The sequence below is a fragment of the Podarcis filfolensis genome, assembly GCF_964270895.1.
Source record: "Podarcis filfolensis genome assembly, chromosome: 12".
In the NCBI taxonomy this organism is placed as follows: Eukaryota; Metazoa; Chordata; class Lepidosauria; order Squamata; family Lacertidae; genus Podarcis; species Podarcis filfolensis.
The window spans coordinates 46,325,985-46,351,100 of NC_139614.1; the positions used below are offsets into that span (position 1 = coordinate 46,325,985).

At 42.2% G+C, this 25,116-nt stretch overlaps 1 long non-coding RNA gene across 1 annotated transcript in view; it reads left to right on the plus strand.

Moving 5' to 3' along the window:
• Nucleotides 1–23,596, plus strand: part of LOC310746362 — a 69,243-nt gene extending 45,647 nt beyond the window's left edge. The window contains exon 3 of the long non-coding RNA XR_014540671.1: nucleotides 23,508–23,596. This is a non-coding gene — a long non-coding RNA (uncharacterized lncRNA). The remainder of the gene's footprint in view (nucleotides 1–23,507) is intronic.
• The last annotated feature ends 1,520 nt before the right edge of the window (nucleotides 23,597–25,116 follow it).

Sequence of the window (25,116 nt, forward strand, 5' to 3'; positions counted from 1 at the left end):
CTTAGGATCACAGCTTTGGTTCAATCAATTTAGGAGATGAGTAGGGCATCTTATCTGACTTGTAAATCAGATTAGATGGTTGTGAGTCAGGCTAGATCAGTGGTTCCCAACCTTTTTTTGGCCATGCCCCACCTAAGCATCTCTAAAATCCTGATCCCCACCCCTGTAACATGTAATTCTTATTATTCAAAAAGTGAACTATTCACATGGAGGAAGCCTAAAAGGCCAGTCACTTTTAATAACTCATTCTCAAATTGCCCCCCTTAAAAATCAAATTGTCTCCCTGTGGGGCGTGTGTCATATGTTGGGAACTGTGGAGCTAGATAAAGGTAATGAAGGCCACCTACTTTGGTGGTTTTAAAAGAGGAGTTAAAAAACAATGGATGGAGAAGTTATCAGTGGCTACTGCTACACTGTACTTCCATTGTTGAATGCAGTATGCCTCTGAAAACCAGTTGCTGGGAGCCGCAAGCGGGGAGTGCCATATTGTTGGGGCCGGCTAGGAATTTTTCCACTTGGCAAATTGGCACAAGCCATTTGGTTTTTGCCTACCTTGTAGCAATCACCACAACTTTGTAAGGTTAGGCATTGGGTAAGCCTTTGTTTAAGGGAGGGGAGGTTGTAGCCTCCGCCTGCCCCTCCTTGATAAGGGTATCCTGTTAAAGGGATCTGGGGTGTGGGTCCTGTTCGAAGCCTGGACATGGGCTAGGGCTATGGCACGACCCCACGAGGATTCTGCGGGGTGCCCCGATTTGACGTATGTCATAGGGCTCCCTCACTGGTGGTTTACCCTTAGTGAGACTCTCTGCAGAGGGACAGGAGTTAGGATAAGGTTACCAGACATCCCCATTTCCCAGGGGCAATGCCCAGATTTACAAATCAGTCCCCTGACAAAATCCTATCATTCCTATTGAAGTTGAAAAGTGTCCCCAGATTCACTGAAAAAAAATCTGGTAACCTTAAGTTAGGATATAGCCTGGTTTTACCCAATGCCTAAGCCAAACTGCTCACATCTGTAGCCAATAAAGTTGTGGCCTAATTTATCCCATAAGCCTAAAATATTCATGTCTGTGTGTTTATTATCTAAGGGAACTGTGGTGCCTTGGCACACAATGGTGTTGTGCTCGGATCCAGTTTGCAGACTTCCCCTAGGTATCTGGTTAACCACTGAGAGAACAGGATGGTGGACTAGATGGGCCTTTGGCCTTATGCTTCTTATGCTCTTGTGATGTTCCATTGAGTTCTGGAAACTGCACATGAGGCTGAGACCAAGGGGTGACGTGTTCAGGAATATTCTGGCTGAGTGGGCAGTGGGAGTGATGGAGCAATGTCTTCTTCCATAGTAAATGACACCTTAGACCTCCTTGCTTAAGTGCTCTGCTGGACCTGTGCCCAAATGCAGCTATCATGATGCCTTAGAATTTTGACTTGCACTAATATTTAGATCACAGTCTAACAGTGTTACACCTTCCTGCCATTTCTACATGGAGAATCATTTCTAAAAGCCTTCTTGTTTTCACATGTTAAAAAGTCAAATCTGGGCTCAAGTAATCCCAGTAAACAATTATTTCACAAAACTGCATTTCCAGCACACATATAATCAGATGCTTAAAATGCCGAAAAGACAAAGACAGAAGTAGACATTAAAATGATCTTAAAGATTTGAAATAAATAAAAACAGTGATTAAGAGGGCAGAAACCATTACAGTAAAAGTTTGCGTTATTCAGCATTATGAAAGGAAAACATTAATTAACCCACATCTATGTAGGAGGATGAAAAAAAAATCCTTCCTTAACGTCAAATTTTAAGTACCATTTTTAGGCTATTCCGAACAGATTCAGTTAAGAGTAGAATGAAAAGAGGGATGTTCTAGGCCGTCTTCAGTTTTATTCGTTGACACAGGAATGTTTGATTATTAGTGATACAGAGAAGAAATTATTGGACACAGAAATAAAACAGAGCTATGAGGACAGGCACAACTTTCACCTAGAATACATTTTAGGGTTTTTGAAAATAGCTCTCATATTTACAGGGGTGAGATTAGAAACAAGCACCTCCCCCCCCTTCATACCTTTGAATTTTCTGATGTTTCTTCCAAGATATATCATGAAATGCCACAGTTATGCTAATTTAAAATGTTTTCATTTAGACATCTGAATGCATTTGAAATTAATATATAGACGCCCTTTGCTAAGGTAACAGTGACACTGGAAAACAAATGTAATGTCCCCTTTACATTCAAAACGAATCTCAGTTTTGGGAGTTCAAAATGTAATAAGTGATTAAACCTTCCAAACTACCAGATTAAATCTGTGTCTAGTGCCAGCTCAGCTGAGAGCCTAGGAAGGCTTTTTCACAAAGCACGAAGAGCGGAAGGAGTCTGGAAGAAGCAGGAAGCAGACTGAAGGGTTCAGGGAGCAGGATTTAGATAGCTAGGGCTACAAGACCAGGGAGAGCTCACATGCTGGGCAGATGTTTTTTCGACAAAAGCCAGGGACAGTTGTCTGTATGCAGTTACTTTCCTGGGGGAGGTGACAGGAGCATGAGAAACAATCAAGAACTTTGCTTGCTCAGTAGCAACTTCTTCATATCTTTCCCGTGCTGTCTAGTGTGGTAGAATGGATGGGTTGAGATAAGTAAGTGGAAGTGGACCATGTACTGCCGAAGAGAGAACCAGCAGGCCTTTCTGGCTGTTGTGTGCATCTGGGAGTGTGTTTTGCTGCTAGTACGAAAAGAAATGCATGCCTTGTTGAGTGTATTATAAACTGCATTTTTATATTCAGAAGTTGTGACTCCTGGACAAATAAAGAATCCAGATTCTGATTTAGACATTTTAAGAGGGACAACACTTCAAAAAAAAAAATAGAGGGAATCAAATCCCAGCTTTCATTCCTATTGCACCACTCAGTTAGAATGTTAGAATGTGGGATAGACTTCAGGCTTGTTGAATCTACTTTGTTTATTACTAGAACTTCCAAATCTGTCAAGTGTAAGAGCCTAAGAAGAGCCCTTCTGGATCAGGTCACAGAGACCCATCTAGTCCAGCAGCTTGTTTTCACAGTGGCCAACCAGATGCCTGTGGGAAGCCCATATAGAGGACCTGAACACAAGTTCTTCCTACTTGTGATTTCCAGCAGTTTGGAGGGATACTGCCTTGACAGTGAACATAGCCATCATGGCTAATAGCTATTGATAGCATCCACGAACCACAGTCATGTCCAAAAACCATACTGTTAGAATGGGAAAACAGGGTGCCTCTGTGCACCCATTGAAACTAGGCATTTGTGTCAGTACCAGAACCATTCCTGGTTACCCTTCTTTTGTATTTACAAAGGGGGAAAGGTACTTGGGGGGAAGTCATTTTATTGTTTGGCACTGTCAAAGAATTTGGGGTCAGAAATTCTTGATGAACTACTGCAAATCACCCAGGGATCTAACGGTAGATTCCCATGTACCTTCTGTCTACTCCTCTATGAGTTTCCACCTTTTTACTTGACTTCCACCTCAGCTGTAAGAAAGCAGCCTGACACACAGTTAAAGGTCTTTATACTTCTTATTGCCAGGCCAGGAGTATCTTCACCCATAGGGCATCTCCTTTGCACCCATTAAAGCCAAAACAGAATCCTGTGTGCACATGCTCCAGGTTTTCCACAGCTGGTGAAGCAATGCTTGGCCTGTAGAGAAGACCTTGCAAAGCACTGGAAGCCTATTGCTGCCCATGGAGGTATCAACTCATCTTTTCAGTATGTTCTGTTATTTGAGTCCCTCTCAGGGACCTGATCAGTCTTGTCCTAGTTCTGGTTCTGCCATGAAGAAAAGCAATGGAGAGAATTGGCTGAATGATCTTTTATAAATGTATATTTTGGTGGACTTTTAGACTATGTCACACTGACCAAAGTCAGTGTTGTGACGTGTGCCTAACTTGTGCACTCAGTTTCACTCTGAAAATGTTTAAAACCGTGGGGTGTTGTAATCTGAACAGGAATCAGAACTTCCACAAAACTGATTTAGTGTGATAGAACCACTGAGAAAATGTCAGCATGTTGGACTCTTAAAATATGGTAGTGTAGATCAGCCTAGATTTCTAGGAACACATGCTTCCTTTTAGACTATTGCAGAGCTATTCAAGACTGGTACAAGGGTGAGTTGCTGTACTAAGAAATATTGAGCATAGGCAACTTTGACATTTAGGACTGTTCTAGAGAATTACCTGTTCTAGAGAATTACCGTAGGTAGAGCTGAATAGCAAATCTGTGGTTCCGGCTGTGGCAGAAGCAGGTTGCAGTGGACCACCAGATACTTGTTGAATCAAATGCAGTTTCAGTGACTTCTACAATGCAGTAAGGTACAGCAAATGGATAATGAGACCTACTGTGTTAAAGAAGATGAGTTGCATGAATCATGAGTAAAAGGAGGGAGAAGCAAAGGAAATACATCCCACTTTTCTTTCTCATCAGATTTGGTGCAGAGAGTCCATGTGAGGTTGTACATGTTTCTGTGGCCTACTTGGTGCTGGTGTTTGCCTTTGCTGATAGCTGCACCTATTATTCAGCGAGCAAAATGCTGATCTCTGATTGAAACCTTAGTTGATTAATTGGTTACAAGCAAATGACAAGGTGAACAGGGTGTGTCCCTCTCCTGCTTTAGGGCAGAATATGATAACTGGCTGAGATACTGAAAACATTACTTGCCGTGATACAGTACAATTAGAAGGTGAATCTCTCTATTTTGCTTGCCCTCTGGTTGAAACCAGGGCAGATCTATACCACAAGTTTGTTCAAACCAGGTGATTTTCCTCAAAGGTTCCTGGAGACTGTAATCTGGTGAAGGCAATGAGAAGTTTTTGGTTGAGAAGCTTAGCATCACTCTATTCCAGGATTCCTTGGAGAGAGGGTATAACTACTAAATATGTTTTATGTCTGTGGTCCAGAAAAGTCATGAGTGGCTCAGCCTTGTGGTAGTCTTTATGTCAGGGGTGGGTAACTGCTACTCCCATTATCCTTGATCATTGGCTTTGCTGGTTGAGGTTGATGGAGTCTAACAGCATCCAGAGGGCCATGGGTTCCCATTCCTGATGTAGATGAATGAGTGTTTTGTTGTTTCTGCTAAGCCTACGTAGGAAAAATGTTGCAGAAAAAAACATGGAATCATGGAATTGGACAGGTTCTTGCAGATTACCTACTCCAGCCCCTTGTTTGATGCAGGAAATCCAGAACTATTGGCATTCCCAACATATGGCTGTCCAGCTTATGTGTGATGAAGACCTTCAGTAAGAGAGAGCTTGCCCATCCCAGATAATTGGTTTCACTGTCAAATTGCTCTTAAGATTAAGATTTTGGAACTTAAGTCCATTAGATTTAGTTAAGAGCCCTGCTGGTTCAGGCCAACGGCCCATCTGGTCTAGCATCCTGTTCTCACAGTGGCTAAGCAGATGCTTGTGGAAATCACCCAATAGCTCCCTCCCCACTTGTGATTCCCAGCAATTGACATTCAAAGAAGCCTACTCTCTCTGATAGTGGGAGGATAACGTAGTTCTGGCCTTTGAGGCAACAGAGGACAACTTTTTGTACTCTTCTATGTCACAGCAGGGGACGCGGGTGGCACTGTGGTCTAAACCACAGAGCCTAGGGATTGCTGATCGGAAGGTTGGTGGTTCGAATCCCCGCGATGGAGTGAACTCCCGTTGCTCGGTCCCAGCTCCTGCCAACCTAGCAGTTTGAAAGAACCCCCAAAAGTGCAAGTAGATAAATAGGTACTGCTCCGGCGGGAAGGTAAAAGGCGTTTCTGGGTGCTGCTCTGATTCGCTTAGGCATGCTGGCCACATGACCCGGAAAAACTGTCTGTGGACAAACGCCAGCTCCCTTGGCCTATAGAGTGAGATGAGCGCGCGACCCCAGAGTCATTTGCGACTGGACTTAACTGCCAGGGGTCCCTTACCTTTTATGTCACAGCACTTCAGGTATTTGAAGACTACTATCATCTTTCCACTCGTTCTTCTCATTTCCAGGTTAAACCTCCCCAGCTCCTTATACTGTTTTTCAATGGACTTGACCATTTTTTGTTGCCCTCTTTTGAACCCATTCCAGTTTATCCTATTTAAAGTGTTACATCCGGAACTGGGCACAGTACTCTAGTAAGAAACGTAGCAGACCGTCTTATATTGAGTCAGACCACTGGTCCATTTAGTTTAATTCTACACTGACTAGCAGCTGGGTTTAAGACATGGGTCTTTCTCAGACCTACTTGGAGATGCTGGGGATTGAACCTGGGAAGTTTTGCATGCAAAGCTAATGCTCTACCGCTGAGCTACAGTCATTCACCTAAGCCTTGACAGATGAGATTTGACTAGTGTGGAAGCTGACTGGACAGTCTTGGGAAAGTCTCTCAGCTTACCTACCTCACAGGGTTATGATGGGTTTAAATCTTCCATTGAGGAGGGGCAGGATACCAATAAAGTATATATAGGGGCAGACATTCAACCAGGACCACAAAAAACAATACAATACAAAACAAAACATTGACTGGATATGGACTTAAAAGAGAGAATAATGAATTTGATCCACAACTGAAAATCTGGCTTCAGAGGCCTAGGCCTATCAAAATAGATTGAAATGTCCAAATTAAACTGAAGTTGATCCCTCTGTGGTCGTATCAAAATCAGTTTCCAGCAATCCTGCATCATTACCCATTTTTTGTGCCAAGAGAAACAAATTAAATTGTTTTAGAGCATTAATGTTTGGGTATTTATTATTTTTTTAAAAAAAGAAGGAACAAAGGAAAAAGGAAGGGGGCTTCCCCACTGAGAGACATTTTATGAACAAAATTAAGTATTATAAAACCGTATTATTAAAATCTGTCAAAAAAGTTATTAATCTTGTTAGACTGGCGCACAGAAGCCTTGGGTTTTCTATAATTACAGTTTGCCGTAAACTTAACCTTATACAATATCTTCTGCTAAATATAACAGGGAAAGTTCAAGTTCTCTGGTGAAGAGGGTGGGTGGGGGAAGAATGAAAGGAAGGAGCCAATAGGCCATTAATAGATCATCCTGTTATTTATTAATTTATTAAGTGTTGACAAGGTGTTCAGTATTACACAAGGCTTGAGATGAACACAAGCCCTTGCCTAATTAGCTACAATGACAGAAGGAAATACGGTACATTTGCTCATGAGCATTGGAGCAGAGAGCTTGGCGTTAGAGCCAACACTTAGCCTAGGCAAGTGTCAGAAATTGCATTTCAGCAGAATGGCATATCAGGCATTTATTTATTTCATTATTCCACTCGCTTCTGGGGAAACAGTGGCAAATTTTCAAACTGGCACTAGATTTTTACAAAAAGCGAAACCCAAGGCAAACAGAAGGGCAGGGATGATCAGGAATGCTTTGAAAATATAACAATAAATTCTGGGCACGTTTACACCAGACTTTTAAAGTACTGCAATATCACTTTAAACAGGTCACCTAAGGAATTCTGGGAGCTGTAGTTTGGCAAACCCTCTTCGTGATCAACTCCCGCCCGGAAACTTATGTCCCCACTGTGGAAGGACGTGTGGATCCAGAACTGGCCTCCACAGTCACTTATGGACTCACTGTTAAGACCATGTTCATGGAAGACCATCTTACTCGGCTATGAGTGATCACCAGTGAAGACGAGAAGAGTTTATTCAGGATGCTAAGAATAGTTAGGAGGCCCCTCTTCCCCTCACAATTCCCTTTTTTTAAAAAAAGTAATATTTATTAAAATTTCGAAGAATTACAAAAATAAGAAAAAGTAATAAAACAAAAAATACAAAATACTGAAAAATTAAAACAATTAAAAACAAATCAATTTTTCCATATCTTATCTTTCATTTACTTGTTTCCTTGACCTCCTCACACCTCCCTTTTTTGTATTCCAGTTCAGTTAGTTAATTCAGGAAATCCTTTCCATCTTTGTTTTTATCTTAATCATTTATCTTAATATATTGTAACTTTACATTCTCACCTGTTAACAACCCATTTTTACATACTCCTTTATTACATTACTGCTAAAACCACATAAATTCATTCCAACATCATTCTAACATTCATTAATTTTGCAGTATTTCTGTAAATAGTCTTTAAATTTCTTCCAATCTTCTTCCACCGACTCTTCTCCCTGGTCTCGGATTCTGCCAGTCATTTCCGCCAGTTCCATATATTCCCCTCACAATTCTCAGAGCGGCTTAATAGTGAATCACACGGAACTGGGAGAGAGCTGGGAATGAGTGGATAAGCTGAGTTTTGTGAATTGCCAGTAAATAGTTATTTTACATTTTTGTAACGCGTCTATATCTCCAAGAAGACTCAGGGCTACTGATGTAGAGAACAAGCAGGCATGGCTCAACTCACAAGAGTGTTTCCTCCAATAATAGTAGAATTCACATGCTTCATAAAAAAACCAAGACAAAGTGGGTCATGCTTTCTGGTCACAGGTACACCATCCTCCCAACCTGGATTTGGACCTAAAAGACCAAGGTAAATGGTGAGTGTACCCATGCAAGTACAATCGGTGACATTGCACAACATCATTGCCAATCATGGGTTGCATCTGCTTTGGCATCAGCCTTAGCTTCTTTAGACATCCAATGAAGTTGAACGTTGGAGGGTTCAAGACAGATAAAAGAAAGCACTTTTTCATGCAGCATGGAATCTATGGAATCTTCTCCCACAGAAGGCAGTGATGGCCACCAACTTGGACGGCCTTAAAAGAGGATTGGACAAATTCATGGGAAAGATGGCTATCAACGATTACCAGTCATGATGGCTATGGTCTGCCTCCATGGTCAGAGGTAGCAATGCTTCTGAACCAGTTGTTGAAAACTATGGGAAGGGAGAATGCTCTTGGGCTTGGGTCCTGCACATGACCTTCCCATAGGCATCTGGTTGGCCATGTGAGAGCAGGATCCTGGACTGTATGGGCCATTCTTATATTCCTGTTCCACAAATCTGAGCCAACACAAGACAGCCATAACTGATCTTAAACCGGCAAGGTGTTAGTCTAATTGCTGAACACGATTTCCCTTTGGCTCTAAGAAATCTCACCAAATTCTCAGGGCAGCCCATACAGCCATGCAGGTTTGGGGGTCTTACAGAGAGCCAATGTGGTGTAGTGGTTAAGAGCGGTAGTCTCGTAATCTGGGGAACCGGGTTCACGTCTCCGCTCCTCCACATGCAGCTGCTGGGTGACCTTGGGCCAGTCACACTTCTTTGAAGTCTCTCAGTCTCACTCACCTCACAGAGTGTTTGTTGTGGGGGAGGAAGGGAAAGGAGAATGTTAGCCGCTTTGAGACTCCTGAAGGGGAGTGAAAGACGGGCTATCAAATCCAAACTCTTCTTCTTCTTCTTCTGGTTGTCTCATGATGAAGCCAGCCACAAATATGCCTCCCTGACATTTTGAACTTGGAGATGTATGGAAGCAAAAACAGCACACCGTCCAAGGAAATAAACAGTTCATAATTGCTAATGTTTCGCTTCTGATAAGTAAAAAAGCCTGAGCACATTAAATTATATATAAAAAATAGATTTCACTTCTAGTTTAAATACAGCTGCAGTAATTCTTATGTGCTGCGCAGCTGTTCAACATGCTGGCAGCTGTCCATATCTTATGTGTCCTATCATGCATTTTCCACTATTGTCTTTTTTTGACAACGTAAAGAATGCATCTTTAACTCTTGGGGGGAAAGCAGTTTTTCTCCCCAGGTAGATTTTGCCACAGACTTTAATACATTTGCAGCTCTATGGTCTTTGCACCCATTAAACACCTTCAATCAGCCCATTCTGAATTCTGTATGGAAGGGAGTAAGTAGCATTCTCTGTTTGGCTTGTGTCTGATCAGCAGATTTTGCAAACAGCGTCCTTCTTTCACAGGTTTAGTTTGTGTGCTTTTGGGGTAGTGATTGAATTCCTGTGCCGAATGGGCAGGCACACCCCCTTCCAGCCATGTGACATGGAGGCGTGTGTGTACAGAGGTATGGGTTTCTGAGTGTTTCGGACAGTGTCGGTATCAGTAGTCAAACACTGATGTTTTGACTACATTTCAGGGGATTGGACTAGATGACCCTTAGGGTCCATTCCAACTCTACAATTCTGTGATTCTATGACTGATTTCTTTCCCAAGCCTTCCAAGAGACTTTTGAAAATCAAGAACAACTTTTTTCGTAACACTGAATGTTGGTTGAAATCCTCACTCAGATATAAACTTATTGGGTAGCTAAAGGAAAATGTATTCATTTAGCCTATCCAATGAGTTTGTGATGAGACAAAAAAAGGGGAGGTATCTGCCACTTTAAGATCCATGGGAGAAGGGGAACATATAGCTGGTAAATAAATAACCATGTTTCATCATTTCTGTGTTTGTGCAACTGTTTTAATTCTTTTCCTTCTTAGTCCCTTTTCCAAGCCATCAACAGCCACCCTCACCACTTCCTTGCTTTCTTTGGTATACATCTTCAAAATACATATAGACAGTTATCATGTCACCCCTTTAGCTATACACATTTCCCTCTTTTAATCTTTCTCCATAAATCAATCATTCAATTGCTGAGTCATTTGTCTTACTTTTGAATTCTCACCAGAGCTTCTCTTATCTTTTGGAGCTACACAAAACACCACAGCTAAACTCAAAACAGTGATATTACAGCCAAAGTCTTATATTTAGCTCCAGTTGAACACAATAGGACTGACTTCTGTGTAGGCAGACACAGGATTGTGCTGTTGGTACCTCAAACCAAAAATGACCTGAGCCAGCCTCCCAATGAAGCCTTCCTGTACCTGTGCCCTCCTGCTGTTTTTGACTACAACTCCTGGGCTCGCTGGGACTGGTGGGATTTGTAGTCCAAAGTATCTGAAGGGCACCAGGTTGGGGAAGGTTGTTCCCCAGCAACATGCACCAAGGAGAAAAGATTTCACCTGAAGCAAGAGGAAGTCCTCTCTTTTCTATAAATGCAGTGGTTAACATCTGGTTGTCATATATCTGAAGAAATGTATTTAGAATTTGAGATGACCCTCAAACTCACCTGCCACCTGTTTCAAGACACTAATCTAGAACGAAGACTCTGTAGCACTTTTAAAAATGGCACATATGGGATAAGGCAGGCCTTCAGCTAAGCTGTGTGTGTCACAGGAGCTGCCTATGCCCATAAATCTAACACACTGGCCTCAAGTATGGTGGAGGACATTGCCTTGGGTTGAAGGTAGATTCACCTGACAGTCCAGTTGGCTTCTGTACAGGGAATTGAGTGGGTGAATATTGTGTGTCATATTTTCTCCTCAGACTTCGACAACAAAATGTCCTTGGCCACTAAATTAAATTAAAACTCAAGTCCCATTCTGCCGATTCCAGCAGGCTTTGGAATAAATAAATACTTAGCCCTAAGTTTGACAGATGGGATGTGGGTGGCGCCGTGGTCTAAACCACTGAGCCTTAGGCTTGCCGATCAAAAGGTCGGTGGTTCAAATCCCCGCGATGGGGTAAGCTCCTGTTGCTCGGTCCCAGCTCCTGCCAACCTAGCAGTTCGAAAGTACACCACTGCAAGTAGATAAATAGATACTGCTCCAGCGGGAAGGTAAACGGCGTTTCTGTGCGCTGCTCTGGTTTGCCAGAAGTGGCTTAGTCATGCTGGCCACATGACCTGGAAAAACTGTCTGCGGTCAAACACCCCCCTCGGCTTGTAAAACGAGATGAGCACCCAGAGTCGTTTGCGACTGGACTTAACTGTCAGAGGGCTCTTTACCTTTAAGTTTGACAGAGGAGCAGCAACTCCGAGCAGTTTGTGTGAGTGAGGAAATTTCATCCTCTTCAAAGGCAAAACAGAAGCTGGGAGAGTCTATTTATAATTTGGGGGATTTTTGAAATCATAACTCTTTCATTAGAAACTGCCTTAAGCCCACAGACGTGGCAATCAAACACTGTAATATCCGGTGTCATGTGAGAAGCACCTTCTGTATTTTAGCAAACATCATCAAAGGGTTTAAGTTGAAATTAGGTGTGTTTTCAGAAATGTGCTCATGGTCTTAAAGGGCTATGATGGGTGAAGATACTTAGCAGGAAAGGGACACCAAATGAGTTTTCTTTAAAAAGGAAGAACAATAAAAATCCTATTGTTGGAATGGTTTTTCTAGCCTCAGGTCTGCAAAATACTGTACTCAGTCGAGCACTTACTAACCTGAAAAGGGCAGAGAATGGTGTACATGCAATTTAGGCCCAAATCATTGCTATGGAAACTCCTTTTCCCAGATCTCACACTGCTGTAGTAAGTGCCCAAGAGCTAAACATATGTGCAGTAAGAGCCAGTGTGGTGTAGTGGTTAGAGAGCTGAACTAGGACCCAAGAGACCAGGGTTCAAATTCCCACTTGGCCATGAAGCTCACTGCTCACCTTGGGTCAGGCACCCTCTCTCGGAGTCAGTGTGAGAATAAAACGAGGGTGAGAACAATGCACAACACCTTGAGGTCCCCGGAGGAATCATGCAATAATAAATAATAATAATAAAATACAAGAACCAGACACATGGAAACAATAGCCTTGTTACTTCCTCCCAACTGTCTTCCAGCTTGGAGTGGTGATTGTAAATGTGGCCTAAAATGGACATGCCAAGTTGTCAAAACTACGCATGTGCTTGGACAATTTTGAACCCATCAGCTAGGAATTAATGGATGTCCATTTCTGGCCCATGTCAAGTCATCATAGGTTCATTTTTAAATCTCTGCCATCTATGATCACCAGGTGAGGCCTCACTGGTGTTGCTGCCACCAGCAGCTAGTATGTTGGCGCTGACCCATGACAGGGCCTTTTCAGTGGTGGTTCCCTGGTTGTGGAATGCCCTCTGGAGTGAGATGCGTCTGTCTCCATCATTATTAACTTTCAGGAAGAATTGAAAACATTCTGGTTAACCCAGACATTTGGTGGCTGAAGAATGTTCATGATCATTTGATAGGAGAAGGTTTTTAAGTGGCATTGCTTTTAGATATATTTTATTGTACTTGCTTAAATTGTCTTATAATGATTTTGCTTTCTTTTTGCTTTTAAATTGTATACTGTTTGGCACTCTGGGGTCCTTGAGGAAGGACTAGGTGTAAATTCAATAAAATAGTAGTACAGTGGTACCTCGGGTTAAGAACTTAATTCGTTCCGGAGGTCCGTTCTTAACCTGAAACTGTTCTTAACCTGAAGCACCACTTTAGCTAATGGGGCCTCCTGCTGCCGCCGCGCCACCACTGTGCAATTTCTGTTCTCATCCTGAAGCAAAGTTCTTAACCTGAGGTACTATTTCTGGGTTAGCGGAGTCTGTAACCTGAAGAGTCTGTAACCCGAGGTACCACTGTAGTAGTAGTGGTAATAGTTTCTGCATTAATCTGACTTCAGTTTTTTAAAGCACAAAAACCAATGTTTAAATATGCAATTAATTAATGTATTTTTAAACATATACTTTCACAAAATACATATCTCAAAAAATGTATTTTCTGTCATGTTTTACCTCAAAATTTTCATTTTATATGCATTTGGATACATATTTCTTTGAGCTGAGAAACATCGCAACAGTGAGAGAAGATCAAAATCCCAAGGGCAATTGTGTTCTGATCTACACTGTAGTCCAATAGCATCAGGTGAGGTCACATCAGAATTTGCAAAGGTCAGATTCTTCAAGCATCCTTACACACAACTGGATTTGGTTTTAATTCCAGGCTAAGTTCTTGCCAGAAATTGCTCCTCTCTGCCCCACCCTGCCTTGGAATGCAAGGTTTCCCCGAGGCTTCAAATTTCCCTGCTTTTTTGTGCTCCAACTAGGGATGGGCGAATCTGTCAATTTCAGTTTCTCATTTTTCCAGTCTTAAGTTCAGTTCTCCACATTTCGAAATCAGCTTACAATTTATTTAATTTTAAATTCCTCATGAAAATCCACCAGCATTTTTGTGTGAATACACACATTTTTGAATGCAGTTTGCGTAATACAGTGGTACCTCGGTTTATGAACAGTCCTGTTTACAAATTATTTGGTTTACGAATTCCGCAAAACTGGAAGTAGTGTTCCGGTTTGCGAACTTTAGCTCAGTCTACGAACGGAAGCCGAACGGTGGAAGGGCACCGGCAGCGGGAGGTCTCATTAGGAAAAGTATGCCTCAGTTTAAGAACAGATTTGGTTTAAGAACGGACTTCAGGAATGGATTAAGTTCGTAAACATTTTTGCAAAGCATATTTTCCTAATATTTACATTTTCCCTAATAAACTGCATGTTTGCATGTTATTTTCATGAATATATGCACTTTTATGCACATTTTACCTTAGTATATGTATTTTTTGTGCACATTACTTGGATGGAGAACTGTCCTGCAAAATTCAGATATGTGCGAATTTTGATGGATTATTGTGTTTGCAGTGTTTCAGAAAGAGTGAATTAGGTTTAAATGCAAACTAAATACAATTTATTCTCTGTCCCTTGCTCCATCCTTCCAGCAACCATTATATAAGGGAGTGAGAGGATGCTGCGGACAGTCTGTTAGACAGTGGTAGAACAATTCCATTTCTTTTTCTTTTTCACCAGATCCGCAATGGCCTGGGTCACGCCCCTTCATCAGGAAATGGACTAGCTTTTGATCCATCCTGGATGCCAAAAGTGGAAGGGCTTTGTGTGTGAAGGTGGATCTGCTACCACATCACTGCTCCCAGCCAGGGTTTTGGTTGCTGTGTCTCATTTTGGCTTTAACATGTCCGTCACCTGGTTTTTCTGGATCTGAACTCTCTTCTCCAGACAACTGTATGCCCTAACTCCATTTAAAACCATTGCGCTGAGCATGACTTTTCATGGGTCGTATGAAAATTTTGTTTGTGGCAATTTATCTGTGAGAACCTGTTCATACTGTATATAACAGGGGAGTGCAAAACTAATATTCTGGTAAGACTGATGGTTGAAAGAAGGCATTGAAGGCCCAACAGCAACACTAACTGAACTGGAGAAGAATCAGGAAGGAAGGAAGTAAAGTTTGAGGAAATACACTGCATGATGGCAAGGAGGAATCCATGCAGGAAGAATAGATTGCCCCTCTGTCTATCGCCCCCCAACTGGTACCTACTGGTTCTGGTAACTTATTGCAAGGGTTGATGACATATGTGTTGGGAAGTGATGAACATTTTTGCTTTTGAGGATTGTCTCAAAGATTCTGCATTGAGTAAAAGGCGAAAGATTTATATGATCTGAAGAGAAACCAGAGTGATTTGTCTGGCAGGGCAAGAAGCCCAGAATAAAATTTAAGATATTAACTGATGCAAAGGAAAGGGGTGGATTTGCCCTGCCAGACTTTAAACTTTACTATGAATCAGCAGCCTTTTGCTGGTTGAAAGAATGGCTGCTTCTGGAAAACACAGACATTTTGGACTTAGAAGGTTTTAACAATGTATTTGGATGGCATGCATATCTGTGGTATGACAAGGTCAAAGCGCATAAAGTATTAAAAAACCATATTGTCAGGAAAGCATTGTTTAACGTTTGGATAAGATATAAGGCTTATTGGAAAATAAAACCCCAAGGTGGCTGTCACCAATGGAAGCAAAAGCCCAGAAAAAGCTCAATATGGAGGCCAAATGGCCGAAATATTGGGAAATTTTGGAACAAGAGGGAGATAGACTGAAACTGCAGAGTTTTGAGAAACTAAAAAACAAAGTGCGAGATTGGCTTCATTATTATCAGATAATGGAGGCATATAATTTGGACAAGAAAATTGGCTTCCAGGTGGAAAAATCAAAATTAGAAACAGAACTGTTAGAACCCAAAACTAAGATTTTGTCAAAGATGTATAACTTGCTGTTGAAATGGAATACTCAGGATGAAACGGTGAAATCTGCTATGATTAAATGGGCACAAGATGTTGGACATAACATTATGTTTGCTGACTGGGAACAGTTATGGACCACAGGTATGAAGTTTACAGCATGCAATGCCTTAAGAGAGAATATTATGAAGATGATATACAGGTGGTACATGACCCCAGTCAAGCTTGCAAAAATCTATCATTTGCCCGATAATAAATGTTGGAAATGTAAAGAAACTGAAGGTACATTCTTTCACTTTTGGTGGACGTGCCCAAGGATTAAGGCTTTCTGGGAAATGATCTATAATGAAATGAAAAAGGTATTTAAATATACCTTCCTGAAGAAACCAGAGGCCTTTCTTCTGGGCATTGTCGGCCAATTGGTGCCAAAGAAGGACAGAACTTTTTTTATGTACGCTACAACAGCAGCAAGAATACTCGTTGCAAAGTATTGGAAGACACAAGATCTACCCACTTTGGAAGAATGGCAGACGAAGGTGATGGACTATATGGGATTGGCAGAAATGACTGGCAGAATCCGAGACCAGGGAGAAGAGTCGGTGGAAGAAGATTGGAAGAAATTCAAAGACTATCTACAGAAATATTGTAAAATTAATGAATTTTAGAATGATGTTGGATAGAAATTAAGTGGTTTCCAGCTGTAATGCTTTAAGAGAATATGAAAAAAGGGTTATAAATAGGTAAAAATCTAATGGTAAGGATTTGCTGAACCAACAATTTGAAGTGGAATACAAAAAAGGGAGGTATGAGGAGGTCCGGGAAACAAGCTAAAGGAAAATAAGCAATGGAAAATCTGTGTGTTTTTAACTATTTTTATTTTGTATTTTTGTTATTTTTTTCATTTTTATTGTAATACTTTAAAAAATCTTAATAAATATCTTATTTAAAAAAAAAAAAAGATTCTGCATTGAGTAGGAGATTGGAATAGTTGACCTCCAAAGTTGGTTCCAATTCTATGATGCAAACATTAATGTGTGAACCAACTCATAGTCACACAAAACTGTACTATGAAATAGTGGGGTCGTGGCAAACGATAATGTAGAAATGACTGTGGAAAACCAGATCAGGTGCATGTAAACTAGGGTTGCACCAAGTATTCTCATTTCAATTTTTCTGAGCTGCAAATAGCAATTCCAGAGGGGTAGAAATATTGTACAGAAAACCACTGTTTGCAATCATTCACTTTTTAGAGCCAGTGTGGTGTAGTGGTTAAGAGCAGTAGACTCGTAATCTGGTGAACTGGGTTTGCTTCCCCGCTCCTCCACATGCAGCTGCTGGGTGACCTTGGGCCAGTCACACTTCCACTCACCTTGCAGAGTGTTTGTTGTGGGGGAGGAAGGGAAGGGAGATTGTTAGCCGCTTTGAGACTCCTTTGGGTAGTGATAAAGCGGGATATCAAATCCAAACAACTCCTCTTCTCCTTCTTCCTCTTCTTCTTCTTCTTCTTCTTCTTCTTCTTCTTCTTCTTCTTCTTCTTCTTCAAATCATGCTGTGTGAAGTTGTCTTCTGGTCCCATTCTGCTTTGCACCCCCCCTTTTCTAGTTACTGCTTCTTCTTCTTATGGATTAATCACATGAATGGTGCTGGCCAATCAGGAATCCCACGTGAAATGAATCCGTTGACAGAGGCAATGTAAATGGGGAGATTTTTAATGCTGCTGAAAATGTTCCTATGTGTCTTTGGTCACATCCATACCATATATTTAAAACATATTTAAATATATGTTTTAACAGTGTGACGCGGCAGCTAAAAAAGCCAATGCAATTCTGGGCTGCATCAATAGGAGTATAGCATCTAGATCAAGGGAAGTAATAGTGCCACTGTATTCTGCTCTGGTCAGACCTCACCTGGAGTACTGTGTCTAGTTCTGGGCACCACAGTTCAAGAAGGACACTGACAAACTGGAACGTGTCCAGAGGAGGGCAACCAGAATGGTCAAAGGCCTGGAAACGATGCCTTATGAGGAACGGCTAAGGGAGCTGGGCATGTTTAGCTTGGAGAAGAGGAGGTTAAGGGGTGATATGATAGCCATGTTCAAATATATAAAAGGATGTCACATAGAGGAGGGAGAAAGGTTGTTTTCTGCTGCTCCAGAGAAGCGGACACGGAGCAATGGATCCAAACTACAAGAAAGAAGATTCCACCTAAACATTAGGAAGAACTTCCTGACAGTAAGAGCTGTTTGACAGTGGAATTTGCTGCCAAGGAGTGTGGTGGAGTCTCCTTCTTTGGAGGTCTTTAAGCAGAGGCTTGACAACCATATGTCAGGAGTACTCTGATGGTGTTTCCTGCTTGGCAGGGGGTTGGACTCAAGGGTGCTAGGAATTGTAGCTTTAATTAGGCTGTACCACAGTTCCCAGTATTCTTTGAGAGAAGCCATGTACTTTAAATGTACTGTAAATGTATGGTGCCTTATGCTTATCTAAATATTGTTGTATGGATGACCATGAAGCAAATCCCTGGGTTTTCTATTTTAAAATGTGCTGCAGTTCAAAACGTACTATACCAGACCCATTGCAGGATTCAAGCTGGCGTTTTGCGAGAGGCCATTTGCCTCATAAAATTTATGTCCACCTAAGTGGCTTTCTGTAATATTCCATTAGCCGGGCATTTTCTATTATTAGGCCATGCAGAAGAATACGTAGCACCTGCAACGCAAAAGGTATTTTCCAGACTTGAGAATCACATTATCCAGTCCTCTTTGCCAAACCTTCATTTTGCTTACGGCCTGAGTTTTCAAAAACTGCTAAGGTAGCTGTGCCTCCTTTTGGCTCTGGAAAACCTCGTTGGCATGAGCACTTCTGAATCAAAGATGAGTCGGGAATGGCAAAACAAAAACACACAAAAAAAACACACCACTGGCTGCATATCAAAGCGGGCCGTTAAATGTTGTGAACGAGTAGGGGCCTGCGGCAAAGTACGAGGCGTGGGGGAGGGAAGGGAAGGGAAGGGGTACATAGGCAACAAAAGAAGATCCCACACTCTCTGCCCACCTCCATGCTCCTCCAGTTTGCTCATGGAGGCGGCGGGAGAGACAGAGAAGAGGCTCCTGCTCTGCAACTGGCCCATCCTACCGGCTATGGCAGGTGGAGGGGACTATCCGGCAACAGTAGCTCAGTGAGGGGAATAGGGGTCTCCTCACAACTCTTAGCACCCTTAACAAACTACATTTCCCAGGGTTCTCTGGGGGCGGGGAGGGGGAACCATGACTGTTTAAAGTGGAGCTTTAAAGATACAGTGCCGATGGAACCTCAGCTTTCTAACTACTGAGGGAGCCAGAGATGGTAGCAAGCAATGAGGCCAATTCTGTGATCTAGGTGTATTGTTTGATGAAAGCCTGCAAGTCTGAGGCTGCAGTGCTAACCCCACTTACCTGGGAGGAAACCCCGTTGAATTCAGTCGGACTTACTTCTGAGTAGACATGGTTAGGATTGCAGCCTTAATTTCTCCTTCCTCCTGGAGGCATAGGCAGGATCTTTCCAATGTTGGAGCTGTGTTTGCCCCTTGAAGAAGAAGAAGAAGAAGAGGAGGTGGAGTTTGGATTTGATATCCCACTTTATCACTACCCGAAGGAGTCTCAAAGCAGCTAACATTCTCCTTTCCCTTCCTCCTCCACAACAAACACCCTGTGAGGTGAGGGGGGCTGAGAGACTTCAGAGAAGTGTGACTGGCCCAAGGTCACTCAGCAGCTGCATGTGGAGGAGCAGGGAAGCAAACCCGGTTCACCAGATTATGAGACTACTGCTCTTAACCGCTACACCACACTGGAAGCTACTGTCTTTTTGTGTATGGGTAGCCTGTTGTGAAGGCACCTGAGCAGGGCTGGATTTAGGTTTAATAAGGCCCTACGCTGCTGAAGGTAATGGGGCCCTTTATATGTCCAGCTGCCCTTTGTCAGCAATAAATTGTCACTGTTTTTGCGTTGAATATATGCTATATGGTAATTTATGGACCTTATGGTAATTTACCATATATGCTATATGGTAATTTATAGGTATCTAAAGCCACTTGCACATAACAAAATACGTATTTTATCAAAGTAATTGTTGAAAAGTCCATGCAGAATGCAAAGTCCATGCAAAATGTAGGCACCCTATATATAGAAATGAGCAAACCAGTGGTATTTTAGGGAGCAGGCTAGCAGGCGGGGCCCATTACTTACATCACAGTAGCCTACACATCACAAAACACTGTTACTGTATGTAGGTTTTATTTCATTTGTCTTTTATCTTATATTGTGGAAATGTACATCCAGTTTTTCCCCCTTTAATTTTTTGGGGTGCCCCCAAGAGAGTGGGGCCCTAAGCTATAGCTTGTTTAGCTTATACGTAAACCTGGCACTGCACCTGAGCCTCTGGTGTGTTCCCTGGCGAGTACAGCATAAGGGGTGGGTTGCAAATGGAGCAAGCAAGCTCACTCCCCGCCAATACTAACCACCCCTGAGGGCCGTTACAGTTTCCAGCAGTTGACAGGCAACATGTAAAGGGAATGTTGACAAGCATACCTATTGCTCGGGATGGATTGTTTCAGTTGGTCTTCCTCCTTGTCTGAGATCCTTGACTGCATGTTTTTCTTGGACTCATTTCTGCCCTCTTACACCGGCGATAAGAAATTACCATTGCATATTTCGCCCCCAGCCCTCAAGTCACTGGTGCACCTCTGCCTTCTAATAACCTCTCTGAAGGTTATGCATGCTAGTTACGTTCTTGGCAACTGTTCAGGTAGTTTTCAAGCTCTCTCTTGTATGCAAATGGAACCTTGATCTGGTGATTAAGTAAGATTTATGGCCACGGCAACAGCAGTAGGAGCAGCAGCACCTCTTTAAGTGTGTACAGCACTAGGTGAAAGGAAGAACCTGTCATTTTTATTGTGACATCTTTAGAATGGGGCTGAAAGCCGGTCTTTAAACATCTGGAGGAATTGGGTAGGGGTGGAGGGAAGTGGGGCGACGAGTGAGCTACTTGCCTAGGCCTCATATGACCCCCAGCACAATTTCCCCGTTCTGCTGTGTGCTTGCCTGCTGAGGAGTAGCACATTAAAATACAAAAAAAAAACCCTAACAAAAACCTCTATGCCTCTGGGTCAGCACCTTGTTTTGCTAAGGGCTGCCAACTTTTGATTTCAAAACAAGCCGGGTAGGCAGGGCCAAGCGAGAAGCTGATAGGTTTGGTGAGCCTGGAAAGGCATGAAGGGAACCAGTATGGCATTTGGCAGGCCAAAGGTGGAGCTGGGGCAGAACCTGGCAAGCAGAAGGTAAAGTCAGGGACGCTGGTTGGCAACCCTAGTTTTGCTGGAGGGAAGTTGTGTGTGCATGTGATGAGCTATCATCCCTAACCCACCTCTAAGGTGATAGAAACTACTAAAAGGTAAAGGTAAAGGGGACCCCTGACCATTAGGTCCACTTGTGACCGACTCTGGGATTGCGGCGCTCATCTCGCTTTATTGGCCGAGGGAGCTGGCGTACAGCTTCCGGGTCATGTGGCCAGCATGATTAAGCTGCTTCTGGTGAACCAGAGCAGCGCACGGAAATGCCGTTTACCTTCCCGCCGGAGTGGTACCTATTTATCTACTCGCACTTTGACGTGCTTTTGAACTGCTGGGTTGGCAGGAGCAGGGACCGAGCAACGGGAGCTCACCCCGTCACGGGGATTCTAACCACCGATCGTCTGATCGGCAAGTCCTAGGCTCTGTGGTTTAACCCACAGAGCCACCCACGTCTACTACTGTAGTCTTTTTTTTTTGGCCTTTTAACTAAAAACTAGGAGGGGCAACTGACACCCCACTCCTAGGGGCTTTCAGTTGCCAACCCATACACAATATACTTGGTTCCCTCATTGTTGTAGGAGAAAAGGATTTCTTTCAGCATATAAGTAGAACTGATTGTGATTAAACCAACATTTTGCAGCCATGCAAATTGGGTTTTTCCGCTATTGTAAAATTATATTTCCATATCTCAAATTTAAAGTTGGACTCTTCAGAGGCTTGTCACCTAATGGGAGAGGTTCAGACAGCAAAAACAACTAAAATCAGATGGATATTGTCCCAAGAAATGCATTAAATATTGAGGTGTTAAGAGACAAACGTTAACTACAAGCACCAGCTAAGGGCCAAAATATGCATTATGCAGGAAGATCCATGACTGATTTCTTGATGGTTTTTTTTAAAACTAAATGAATCTCCAAAGAAGAGTGGGGATAGTAATATGTTTGTGGAAGCAGGAGTTGTGGACATTTAATATACATTAGACGGGCATTTTATAGATAGTGCCTTCCATCAGCTTCAGCTGGTGGTCCAGCTACACCCGTATCCGGACAGGGATAGCCTAACATCAACTGGTTATGCTCTGGTAACCTCTAGGTTAGATTACTGCAACATGTTATACACTGGGATGCCTCTGAAGATGGTTCAGAAACTTCAGCTGGTGCAGAATTTGGTGACCAAGATGGTTTGTGTATATAATGCCAATCCTGGTCCAACTGTACTGGCTGCCAATTAGTTTCTGGTTCCAATTCAAAGTGCTGGTTTTAAGCAATAACACCTTAAACAGCTCAGGACTGCAATACCTCAAGGACTGCCTCTCCCCATATGTATCTCCTCCATAAGAACTGCAGTGGCTCCCTGTCTGAAGCAGTGGCTCCCTGTTTGTGGAATGATCTCCTCAAGGAGGCTCACTTGACACTTTCAAAACGTAACCTCTTCTCCCAGGTCTTTGCTTAAACAAACTATGGCCTTTTAAATTGTGTGTGCATGTGTGTGTACCAGAGGGTTGTTTTGTTTGTTATTATGGTATGTATTTTTATGTTTTTATATTGTAAGCTGCCCTGTGACCCTCAGATGAAGGGCAGTATAATTAATTGATTAATTATAGTTAATGAACACCTGCTCCGTAACAACAAAAGATACACAGTCCTAGCTGTCATGGACCAACACCCACTTGATCATATACATCATGGTGCCCACAAAGGCTTTTGTTGGGCTGTGTATGCCATTCAAAATGGCAGCCATGGGGGCGTGGCATAGCACAAAATGGCCACCAGATCTAAAAGAGCAGAAAAAAAGAGAGGGCCACAAAATGGTGTGACCATACCCTCTATCAGCCAGTCCTCCCACCAATCAGAAAAGGCGTCTACATTAGGCACCACCACACTTTCTCACAAAGAGAAGCTCTTTGCATTTCTCCTCTAGTCGTCATCATCAACAACAACACTTTATTATGGTCAGAACGGAAAGGAGGGTGGGTGTCCAGTCCAATGCAGAAGAGGCTGATCTAATGCACAAAGGAACTTATCTGGAAGTGCAAACAGTCTCTTGCATTGTGGAATTTTGAGGGGATATTTACCGAGATCACCATTGGAGGGACTAGCAGGCACACTGGCAATCATGGACACTGCATTGGTGACCCCTGCTATAGAGCAACTATTTAATATATAGTATAGCGTAATATAGCACATTAGCATATAGCACATTGAGTATACTATGGTATAGCTATTATTCTAATTACTACAGTTAGATTTGATGATAATTGTTTCTTAAAATGTGCCCCTGAAGGGCTATTCTGAATCATGCTGTGCCTATATTAAACTTTTCCCCAAACACCCAGAGTTTTCTCTTCCCCTTCCCCAGCCTTTAAAGCATCCTATCTCACTTGCTCTCTTCCAGATATTGTTGGACTTAAATAAAAAACACCTGACTAGTATGGCGAATTGTCACAGAAGATGGGAAGTGTAGTCCAATGAAATCTGGTGAGCACTAAACTGGGCAAGCCTGCTTTAAGTGTCACAAAATCGAATAGTATTTAATAGTGAAATGAGAACAGAAATTAGGCCTCTCGAGACACCCAAGCCATGAATTGGAATCATTTTAATAGTGGTTTAAAATATTTGCATATGAGTAAGAACAAGAACTCTCTAAGAAAAACAAAATGATTTCATTGCAGAAGATACCGTCTTTCTTTGGTGGGAAGAAAAGAGAATGTCTCTTCTAAGATGATGGTTATTTCCTCTGGTTTTTTAAAGTAGTCCTATTACAAATGTTACATTTCTTTAAAAGGAAAAAAAAAAAGCTCCTTTGCTGCCGAATTTACTAGGTACACATTTTTAATTAATCAAAAGGTTTCCATTGATCAGCATAGCTTATTAATTAGCTAATGAAGTAGCCTAGTGGAAATCCTTAAGATCTCATGACAAAAAGATGGATACTTTACTATCTTGGGGAAATTATAGCCTATGACTCTATAAAGCAGAGTAGGCGGAATCAAGATGTATCAATGTAGGCTGGAAAGTCCATTTAGGATGGAAGATACACCCAGGCACTTCTCATAGATACTGCAACAATGAAGACGTACACAACGAACTATTTGTTCTTCCTTGCTTAGGGCCTTGCTCTGGGTGTCCCTTTCATACCAATCATTTATTAATTTACTTGTCTTTACATACAATTACCCACCCTGCCTCTTTTTGTTCAAGCTGACTTAGAAAACAAAATAAAACGGTGCATAGAAGGGCACAGTTAACAAAATAACACACAAGCATCCAGCATATTAGGAAAATCGCTTTGCAGAAATGTGTATATTAGGCAAAATTGCACACACACATGTGTATACTGGGAAAAATTCTGACTAAAATGTGGGTGAATTTTCATGAGGATTTAAGAATAAATAAATTGCAAATTGATATAGAGAACCGAACTTAAGACTACAACAATGAGAAATTTAGAGAAACCCATATTGACAGCTTCATCTGGAAGCACCAGGGATTGAATTTAGGACCTTCTGCATGCAAAGCTTGTTCCACCAAGCCACAGTTCTTCCTGTATTTGGTGCAGGCTAGTTGTTAGTCTCTAATTTGTTAAGAATGCTGACAGTTGTTAAGAGACCCCTATTTCTCTCACAGAGCTACACTTTTCATAGTGGTTTAATAATCAATCCCTCTTTCCAGGGGACTGTGGGAACTGTAGTTCTGTGCGTGGAATGGAGGTCTCCTAACCACTCACAGCAGCCTTAACAGACTACACTTCCCAGGATGCCTTGAGGGAAGCCTGGACTACTTCAAGTGGCATGATACTGCTTTAAATATATAGTGCAAATGGGACCTAAGTGTTGGCCTGTTTGTGTGCATAATATCATTTGATCTCTACTTAAGGCTGAAAAACGCTTTGGGTGAGCACTGCATTTCTGTTGTGGTATAGCGGAGATACGCTGAACTTGGACCAACTGGATGTAGGTCTAAATCCCTACCCAGCCTTCACAACAGAAAAAAGGAGATTCCGA